General features: G+C 38.1%; 1 protein-coding gene across 6 annotated transcripts in view; it reads right to left on the reverse strand.

Annotated features, from left to right (window-relative positions):
- Window positions 1–9,488, reverse strand: part of LYST (lysosomal trafficking regulator) — a 179,313-nt gene that overhangs the window by 148,106 nt on the left and 21,719 nt on the right. For 5 of the 6 annotated variants that reach the window (XM_010860104.1, XM_010860103.1, XM_010860099.1 and 2 more), the window contains exon 2: window positions 2,529–2,618. The exons of the other annotated variant lie outside the window; for it this stretch is intronic. The gene's annotated coding sequence lies outside the window, so the exon portion shown is untranslated. The remainder of the gene's footprint in view (window positions 1–2,528; window positions 2,619–9,488) is intronic. 6 annotated transcript variants of the gene reach the window in all.

Raw genomic sequence — 9,488 nt, forward strand, 5'->3', positions numbered from 1 at the left:
AAGAACACTGGACTGGGTTGCCATTTCCTTCTCCAATGCATGGAAGTGAAAAGTGAAAGGGAAGTCGCTCAGTCGTGTCCGACTCTTAGCGACCCCATGGACTGCAGCCTACCAGGCTCCTCCATCCATGGGATTTTCCAGGCAAAAAGAGTACTGGAGTGGGGTGCCATTGCCTTCTCCTCTGATCTAGTCTGGTACTCCTTAAATATTCCTGCATGGCAGAAATCAGTCCTGGGTGTGCAATGACTGAGAAAGCACGGGTAAGTCACAGTGCTGGGAAAGAAAACACTAGTGGGTGGTGGCGGCTAAAGTAAATGCTGACTTCCTCTCTAAAATGGCCTCACTCTAGAATAAAAATAAACCCATTACTTATAAAATACTCTTGTTGTACATATTTTGAAAGATAAATGGATCTTTAAAAATATAAACTGTTTTTCACCTGACAGAACCCAAAGACGCTGACATCATTCTGTAGGTTTTGAGGCTGTGCACGTTTTTTAATCTTACCAGAGGAGACTGGTAGAAAGTAAATAACCAGGAAACACGGAAAATTCATCAGATGTAGTACTGACAATGCACATAACTCAACTGAAGGGCTGACACTGTGAACAGCTATGACCAAGTTCATTCAAGGGTACGCAAGAATATAACTCTTCCACAAATGCAGCCCACTGACTATATAAGACATCATCAGTTGCAAGGCACACTGAAACTTTAGAAATTTTAAAAAATGTGAAAAACAAAAAAACTGTGGTAATAATTAGGACCTATCTTCTAGAAATTAAGATAATAGAAATTAACATGAATTTTTAGACAATTGATGAGGAAATAAGTTCAATCTCACTTCCTAAACACATAAGATGCCATGTCAGTAAAAACAATTATATGCAGAAACATTTTTCCATATTTAAAAATGTATATAAAATACATACACAGTTACATATATAGGGTATCATATATAAATGATCTATTACCTGATTGTTTCATTTAGATAGTTCAGAAATCTCTACATGAACTCTTTCTCTGTTTAACAGCTGTATGCTTACCGTTTTTAATACATTCCACTGCATGTGTATTTTACATATAGTACATGTGTTTCATTAGTAGATGTACTATAACAATGTAGTCAATTTGTCATTGTTGAATATTTAGGTTGTTTCCAGCTTCTTACTATCATAAACAAACTGCAATAAACACCTTATAATACCTGCACATTTATCTTATTATTTCCTTGAAGTAGAAATTACTGTTATATATTTCTGTTAGGTTTATTCCAGGTGTCGTATAGTTTTCATCATTATTCTGAAAGGGATTTTATTTTCCATTATATATTCTACTGCTAAGTCGCTTCAGTTGTGTCCGACTCTGTGCGACCCCATAGACGGCAGCCCACCACGCTCCCCCGTCCTTGGGATTCTCCAGGCAAGAACACTGGAGTGGTTTGCCATTTCCTTCTCCAATGCATGAAAGTGAAAAGTGAAAGTCAAGTCGCTCAATCATGTCCGACTGTTAGAGACCCCATGGACTGCAGCCCACCGGCTCCTCCATCCATGGGATTTTCCAGCAAGAGTACTGGAGTGGGGTGCCACTGCCTTCTCCATTATATATTCTAACTAGGATACAAAACTGGTATATAAGGGGCCTACAGGAAGTAGATTTATTTTGAGATATCCAAACCTTACTCCTATATCCAAACTTCCTACTGAACTCTCTTATTGATCTTCTTGGAATTTCCAGATCTAAAACCGTGTCAACTACAAATTACAAAAAATGTAAACTTTTCCATCCCATATGCACACACTTTTCACTTTTCTAGCTGCATTAGTTATTAACAGCACTAGCAGAACAACACTGGCAGGGGGGCACTTCTGCCTGGCACAGTAAGAAATACTTATTTCTTCCCACACACCTAATAAGAATGCTGAATTTAACTGAATGTTTTTCAGCCATTCTGAATGCCAACTGAAAAGATGATTGCATGGCATTTTTTACAGATTTTTTTTGGGAACATTTCAAATGCCTGGAAAAAAACAAAGATTCTATAACGTGAGATTATAGCAAATACTCAGACCTCAGATCTAGCAAGTATTAACATTAAACTATGTTCAGTTCAGTTCTCGTGCTGGGGGGATGGGTGTGCGCATGTGTATGTGTGTAGAGAAATCAAACCTTATAGTACAGGAAAGCTACACTCCACCCATACCTCTTCCACCTCCTTAGTTGTTGTTTTATCATTTCCATATATATTTTTATAATTTTGATACATCATAGTCATAACATATTTAGTATCATTTATTTTTAAAACGTATGCACCTTTTTATAACTTTGCTTTTCCCTCTCAACATTAAGTTCATTCCTTTAAACCATTGCGCAATGAGCCACAGTATGAATAAACCATAATTTACATGTCTACAAAGTTTAGGTATTTTCACTTTGGGTTTAAATTAACGTCATATAACTATTAGTTTCAAAGTCTTAGACTGAATCAAGTATTTTGGCTGTTAATATATGTTACATTAAATACTCACCAATCTTTCAACACTTCTGTAACATTTAGGGTCTTTATAATTTGAGTTCATGAACTGGACGAAACAAATATTCTTAGAACAAAGCTACACCTACCAAAAAAAAAAAAAAGCAGGATAAAACAAAACAAAACAGGATAACCATTAATGGCAATAGCTAAACACAAATAATTTTAAAAATTAAAAATCTGACACAAAAACCAGAGGCTAGTCTTCATATTTGATGTATGAAACAGCCAACAATTTTTTTAATCTCAAGAGCACACTAAAAAGTGCCTGTAGCTTTAAGAATGGGATCTTGAGAGATGAAGTCTTGGAACATATTTGATAGGTACAAGACAACCTGATCACAGCTCCCTACACCTCCTCTCCCAACCCCTAACTTATAACCTCCAGTAAACCACTATAAAGGAGGGAGAATTTGGCATCATCTGTCTTCTTAATAATGAAATCTAGAAGGCAGTAGAATATCATCTATATACTATGACAGTCAAGTTATTACTTTCCTGTAAAAGATATTTGAGGATACATGAGAACTCAGAAAATACTACAGCCAACAAATGAATAAACCACCACCAAGTTTCCTACCCTTTCTGAATTTTTAAAAATGAATTAATCGCCTACGTATAACACAGTGAAGGCTATTTCTAGAATATCAAAGGATAAATTCCTACTTCTGGGATAGCAAGAAGATGCTTCTCTGTAGTTTTCTCCTTTGCTATAACTTTTACCTTTTACACGCAGAGGCATGAAAAATATTTTCTTATTATAGTTATAAGGCAAACAGTAAGGTTTATTTTGAACCACAAGCTTTTAAAGTCAAAATGACCTTTAATTGCTTAAAATGCTCAAATCTAGAGCATTGTCTTGAATTCCGTTCAGCTTGACAGACGGTTCTTGTACTACACACTATTCTAGGCCCTTGAGAATAAAGTAGGCAGGAAATAGGACAGAACTGCCCTTAGACTACACAAGACTTTGTGTGAATTAGGGAAAAAACACTTTTCCTAGGATGGTGCAGCCCATGGCACACAGCTACCAAAGCACAGACTGGATCTCAGTCTTACTTGCCCACTCCACTGGCCAACCACCAGGGCATCAACTGCTCCATCAAACAAAAGAGTCCTGGAGTGGAGTCTCAAAACGCCTTCCATACCTGCTCCTACTGTATCATCCTTATATTTTTAACTCTAAAATTACAGACGAGGAAATCACCTATCGAACGATGAGCATAAGGAGGTAGTGTATAAATTGCTCTGACTATTGGCACCCTGTAGCCTGGATTACTACAAGATGGAGCCATTTATCTCAGATGCTAATACGATTCCAGCTAACTCAGGCTGGCTACTAGAAGTGAAAGTTGCCAGAAAACTGGATCCATCTGTTTCTCTTACTGAGAGACATTTCCAGGCCAAGCAGAGGGACTTTTTAATGCTCTTACAAAGCCCCTGACATGGTTTCTTTATCTCCATATTGTACACGGTCCAGCTTGGATATCCATCCAAAATCATAAGCCCACCCACCACAACAATGAGCTGTGTCCTCCTGCTCTCTGCCTCCTGCACTCATTATTCACAGCTGTACTTTGACTTTAAAAAAAATCACTCAATATTATGCTAGGTGTCCATAAAGTATGGAAATACAGTTTTTTAATAAATTGAAAATGTGCCTTTTAGAACATTACATGTTTTTGCCCCTGTGTAGCTACTTATCTGATGACTATCTTACCTCTTAGGTAACAAGTTCCTTAAGGCCAGGGACCCTGTCTTGTTACTTTTTGTACTTTATAGCAAAAATGCCAAATTTCAAATTCATCATCATTACAATTTTCAACTTATAACTATTGTTATAATGTCATAATAAATAAAACTTGCTCCCAACAATATTATTAGAATTTTTATACTCTTAAAATTTTACCATAAATGAAATGAATCCTAGCAAAATGCCTATAATCATATAAATGACCTTTTCTGAAAAACAAGAGGTTTCATTTTCTCTAATTCAGCGACTAGCAAAGTGTAAAATATAAAATAACCAAAAAAAAAAGCAAACAAAAAACTGACAGTGTATCAGTTATAACTTCTGGTTTTATGTCATTAGAAATGACATGTGTCATCATCAGTATGCCATTTAATTAAACAAACATTTATTGAACAGTTACTATACACCAGCTATTATTTTTGACACAAAAAGAAAAATCCCTTTGCTCATGGATTCTAGTGGGGCAGAGACACAAAAAATAAATGTAATGCCAGTGTAAAACAGAATAAGGATACAGAATGACAGGAAGGCTACTTTAGATAGGGTTGGCAGGGAATGTCTAAAGAGGACATTCTGAGCAAAACCCTGAATGAAGTAACAAAACAGTCCATGTAAGTACCTGGGGAAAAAGTATTACAGGGCATTGAGACTAGTGTATATTTGATGCACCAGATACTGAATACAAGAGAAAAAAAGAAGTTAGATATTACTACAGAAGTATGAAAAGTCACTCACTCTTACTTTTCAGGGACTGAAGTAAGATGTAGAAAGAAACAGGGGTGTTCCTCTGGAACGGTCTCTCCCGAACAGTGGAAGTCTCCTTCCTGCCCACCCTCCTTTCCTTGCCTAACCTCCAAAAATTTTTTTTTAAAAAAAGAGAGACTACCAAGTTTTTTTTAAGGCTATGTGAGGAACAGCCCAGATCATTTATACATAAGACTGTTTGGGAGAGAAAGTATAATAAAGTTTACCCTTAGCTCCGTCAAGTCTGACAGGTCTCTTAAGAAGCAAGTAAAGGGTATCAGGTAGGCAGCTGGATATACCAAGCGGGTTCAGGTGGGAGGCTGGAACAGGTGAATCAGTTTGGGAGTTATCAGCATGCAGATGCATTTTAATGAGATAATATGGATGAAATAACCCAGAGGAATGCCATCTGAAAGAACTTTCTGAAATGATGGGACTGTGGCTAGTGGCTAGAGTACTCAACGCAGGGGGGGGGCGGGGACCCAGAGAATGAGTGCAAGTGGAGCAGAGAACAGGTTCTAGGACTGAGCCCTGGCGTTTACATCACTGAGTTAGGGAGATGAAGAGATTCCAGCATAGGAGGCCAGGAAGGAACAGCATGTGAGGCAGAAAAAATTCAGGAGCATGGTCCTTCCCAGAAACCAAGTGAGGAAAACCTGAAACAGGAAAGAGTGATCAACTGTGTCAAATACTGCTGAGAGGTTGAGTAAGATGGAAATGGGCAACTGACCATTGGATTTAGCAACACGAAAGTTACTGACAACCCTGTCAAACAGTGTCTTAGTGGAGTGGCAAAGAATGGTGCAGAAATGGAGGCAAGGTGTTAGAAAACCCTTTAGAGGAGTTCTGTCAAAAAGGGTAGCAAGGAAATAGGTGGCAGCTTGAAGGGGACTCAGGATAGGGGAATCGTTTAGTTTTTTAAGAAAAAAAGATATTATGGCATGTTTGTAAGCTATCATAGCATATTCATGTAGCATGTTTCTCCAACAGAAAAAGGAAAACAGATGAAAAGCTACAATGAGGAGATAATACCAGCAACAATGAGGAGGCAAAACAAAGAGGCTCCAATGTGCAAGCAGAAGGAACAGTGCACTTGAATCAATGGAGTAAGAAGCATGACAGAGTTCACAAGTACAGATGCAGGAAGACTCGTGTATCTGGCAGTAGGAAGACCAAGATTTGGAGGCTTCTATTTTCTCAGTGAAATAAACCACAGGGTAATCCAGCTGAGAGTGAGAAGTGGGAGGTGTTAAAGTGATGAGTGGAACAGTGTCAAAAGCAGCAGCCTCTAAGAGATTTCCCACACGGCTGCAGTAACTAAAATCAAGTTCCGCTGTTCAATAACTGTACCTATACTAGAGCCCAGCTCTCCATGTATCCCCCAAAACAGAATGATAGAACAGATGACGTCAAATGCCTCATGGGATTCTATGTATATTACAGCTGCAGCATTCTCTTGATCTGCACATGTACATCCCTATCAAAAGCAGAAACTGGGTCATCTGCATGAATTAGTTTTAGAGACTCTCCTTAACCTTTCCTGTCCATCTATTCTTTCTGTAAACATTTGCAAATCTTTTAAAATGATCTTTAAGAAGCTTTTGTGGAGATAACTTCAAACTCACTAAAGTCTATGGAATCTACACTCTTTTTTATAATTTTGGAAGTTTATTCCTCACAATCTTCTAAAAGTTTTCAAATTCACTGTAATAACTCAAAGATTACCAGTTGAGCAATGACATTAATAAATTTTCTCAGAATCTGAACCTGAGGTGTGAATTCATTTAGAACAACCAGAGGTTCTGGTACAATCTCCTTCTCAATCTTGGGCTTACATTTTCTCCTATTCTTCTTCTTACTTCTACCCTTATTAATCTGTGTATAGATCATTCTTCATGTTAGAGAAGATGCAAAGAAAACAGAAATTGAGAAGTTGCATTTATTCTCTGTCTCTGATCATAGAGTTGGTTTGTTTAAAAGAAGAATCCATTATTTGCTTGTTATTTTCATGTTCTATATATAAAATGTAAAGGTCAGTTTTGACATTTTAAAAATCTTAGCTCATTATTCTCAGAGGGTTGTGTTCCTCTTTTATATATAAATAATTTTGTTTTTGTTATTTCTTTCTCTTTCCTTGTCCTGCACATGTTATTTCAAAATGTGAGTTCATTTGGCCATATTGCCTCTACTTTTTCTTCACAAATTATTTCCAACTGTTCAATAAAGCCTCTGTCTATGGACATCTTACAACCACTTTCCCTTCTAGAAACTACATATGGCACCTTACCTATCTTTTCTTTGCTATTTAGGAACTCTGTATCTCCAATTCTCTATATTCCAGCTTTGCTTCAAGTCTTCTTTCTGTTTATTATTTATTCACTTACCTATCACTTACTAAACACTTGCTTTGTGCCAGGCACCAAGAGCACAAGTGGGAAAGCAGTCCCAGTCTCTGCCCACCCCCAGGAAGATCACATTATGTGGTAAAGGCAAACCAATACACAGGGCACTGTGTACTGGTAAGAAGTACTGAACCCAACCTGAGTGGTCAGGGAAGCCTCATGAATGAGATAATTTTGAAAAAAGTTGAACAGGTAAAGGGAGAAAAGGAGAGAAGAAAGGCATTCCAGACAGGAAGAGAGGCTCAAGTCAAGTCCCCAGAAGAATTACAGTAAGTTTGGTATCAAAAAGCAAAATGGGAAGCAGGAAAACAAGGATGGAGAGAATAGTGATCAAAGATAAATAAAAGGATTTCCTGGGGTGCTGGCTGAAACCTGTGAATTTCTGATGTGATCAATTTTCTCAAACGTTTCAGATTCTCCAGGATTCAGCTGCTTGGATCTCATAATAGAGAATATAGACTGTATCACTGATCTTGAAATGAGGGTTCTGGTGAGTGGAGGCAGCAGAAGCATAAGAGGAAGGAATCAGGGGTACAGGTGAAAGAAAAATTCGTATGGTCAAAAACGGGGTACAGGCTGGGTAGAGAAAAGAAAAAGGCCAGACACATGTTGCCACACAAAGAGGAAATTCAGGTACTCAATCTCTATGAGAGAGAACAGAGAATGTAGCAAGGAAGATATGGGAATTTGTAGATTTCTGAATCAAACAGTTCCAGATGATGACAACATCCAGAGTGTGATTCTGCATGTCAGTGTTGGAGGGGAAGTGAAAGGTCACTATAGTTGAGTAATCATGAAGTTAGTTTTCTGGACATTAGCTCTTCCCATTATGTTCACTAACTAAGCCCTCACAGAGGGTCAAAATTAGGCTCAGAGTATCAGCTCCCCAAGTATTTCCTTTACCTTCTGGAAATGCAATGGTCAATAAAATGAGCTTTGCTTTTACTGAGTGAGACCTCCCATAGACATTTTAGGAAAGCTGACTTTGATATTTTAGCTCTGATCTGGTTCTGGTTCTGGTTCTGCCACAACCTATTATCCAAAAGATCACAGAATTATGCTATCATCCTCAGTACAATGTATTTTTCAAACATTCACCTTCGTGAAATATGGTAGGGCTACCACACCTGCCCCTACACCAAGTCATGACTACATATTCTTAACTTTTAGGCATTTTTAAAATATATTATCAGTTCTATGCTTTAAGCAGTGCTACTAATGATACTACATTTACCACAGAAGACAAAATCTCAACAATATGGCAAAAAGTTCTCCAGTGGTCACTAAGTTTCCTCCTCAAGAACTATTAAATAATGAGTGGTCTTGGTGATAAGGAGGACAGAGTCTACTGTGCTACAATTCACTTTTTCACTAATTCATTAATTCAACCAATATTTATTACTTAATAAATATTTCAATAAATGTGTACTAGTCTGTTTTTGCTAGTTTCTGAATCTGTTCTGAACAGTCAAATTATTAGTATTATAACAATGGTGAAAACAAAGGCGGGAGATTTGGAATCAAACAATTACTGTCCAGTCACACAGAGCTCTATGTGTGAAGTTTGGCCTCCTCCCCATAAAATGTCCACGGAGTTGCTATGTGGATCTTCAGAGATTATATGACATCGGTAAGCATTTTCGGAGAAGGCAATGGCACTCCACTCCAGTACTCTTGCCTGGAAAATCCCATGGACGGAGGAGCCTGGTAGGCTGCAATCCATGGGGTCGCTAAGAGTCGGGCACGACTGAGCGACTTCACTTTCACTTTTCACTTTCATGCATTAGAGAAGGAAATGGCAACCCACTCCAGTGTTCTTGCCTGGAGAATCCCAGGGACAGAGGAGCCTGGTGGTGGGCTGCCGTCTATGGAGTTGCACAGAGTCGGACACGACTGAAGCGACTTAGCAGCAGCAGCAGCAGCACCAAGCATTTTTGGTAAATGTTTTATGCAGTTCAATTTTAAATGCTTCTGTTAGGTCCATACCATTTCTGTCCTTTATCGAACCCATCTTTGCATGAAATGTTGCCTTGATATCTCTAATTTTCTTCAAGAG

The sequence above is a fragment of the Bison bison genome, unplaced genomic scaffold (genome assembly GCF_000754665.1).
Source record: "Bison bison bison isolate TAMUID 2011002044 unplaced genomic scaffold, Bison_UMD1.0 scf7180017864462, whole genome shotgun sequence".
NCBI lineage: Eukaryota > Metazoa > Chordata > Mammalia > Artiodactyla > Bovidae > Bison > Bison bison.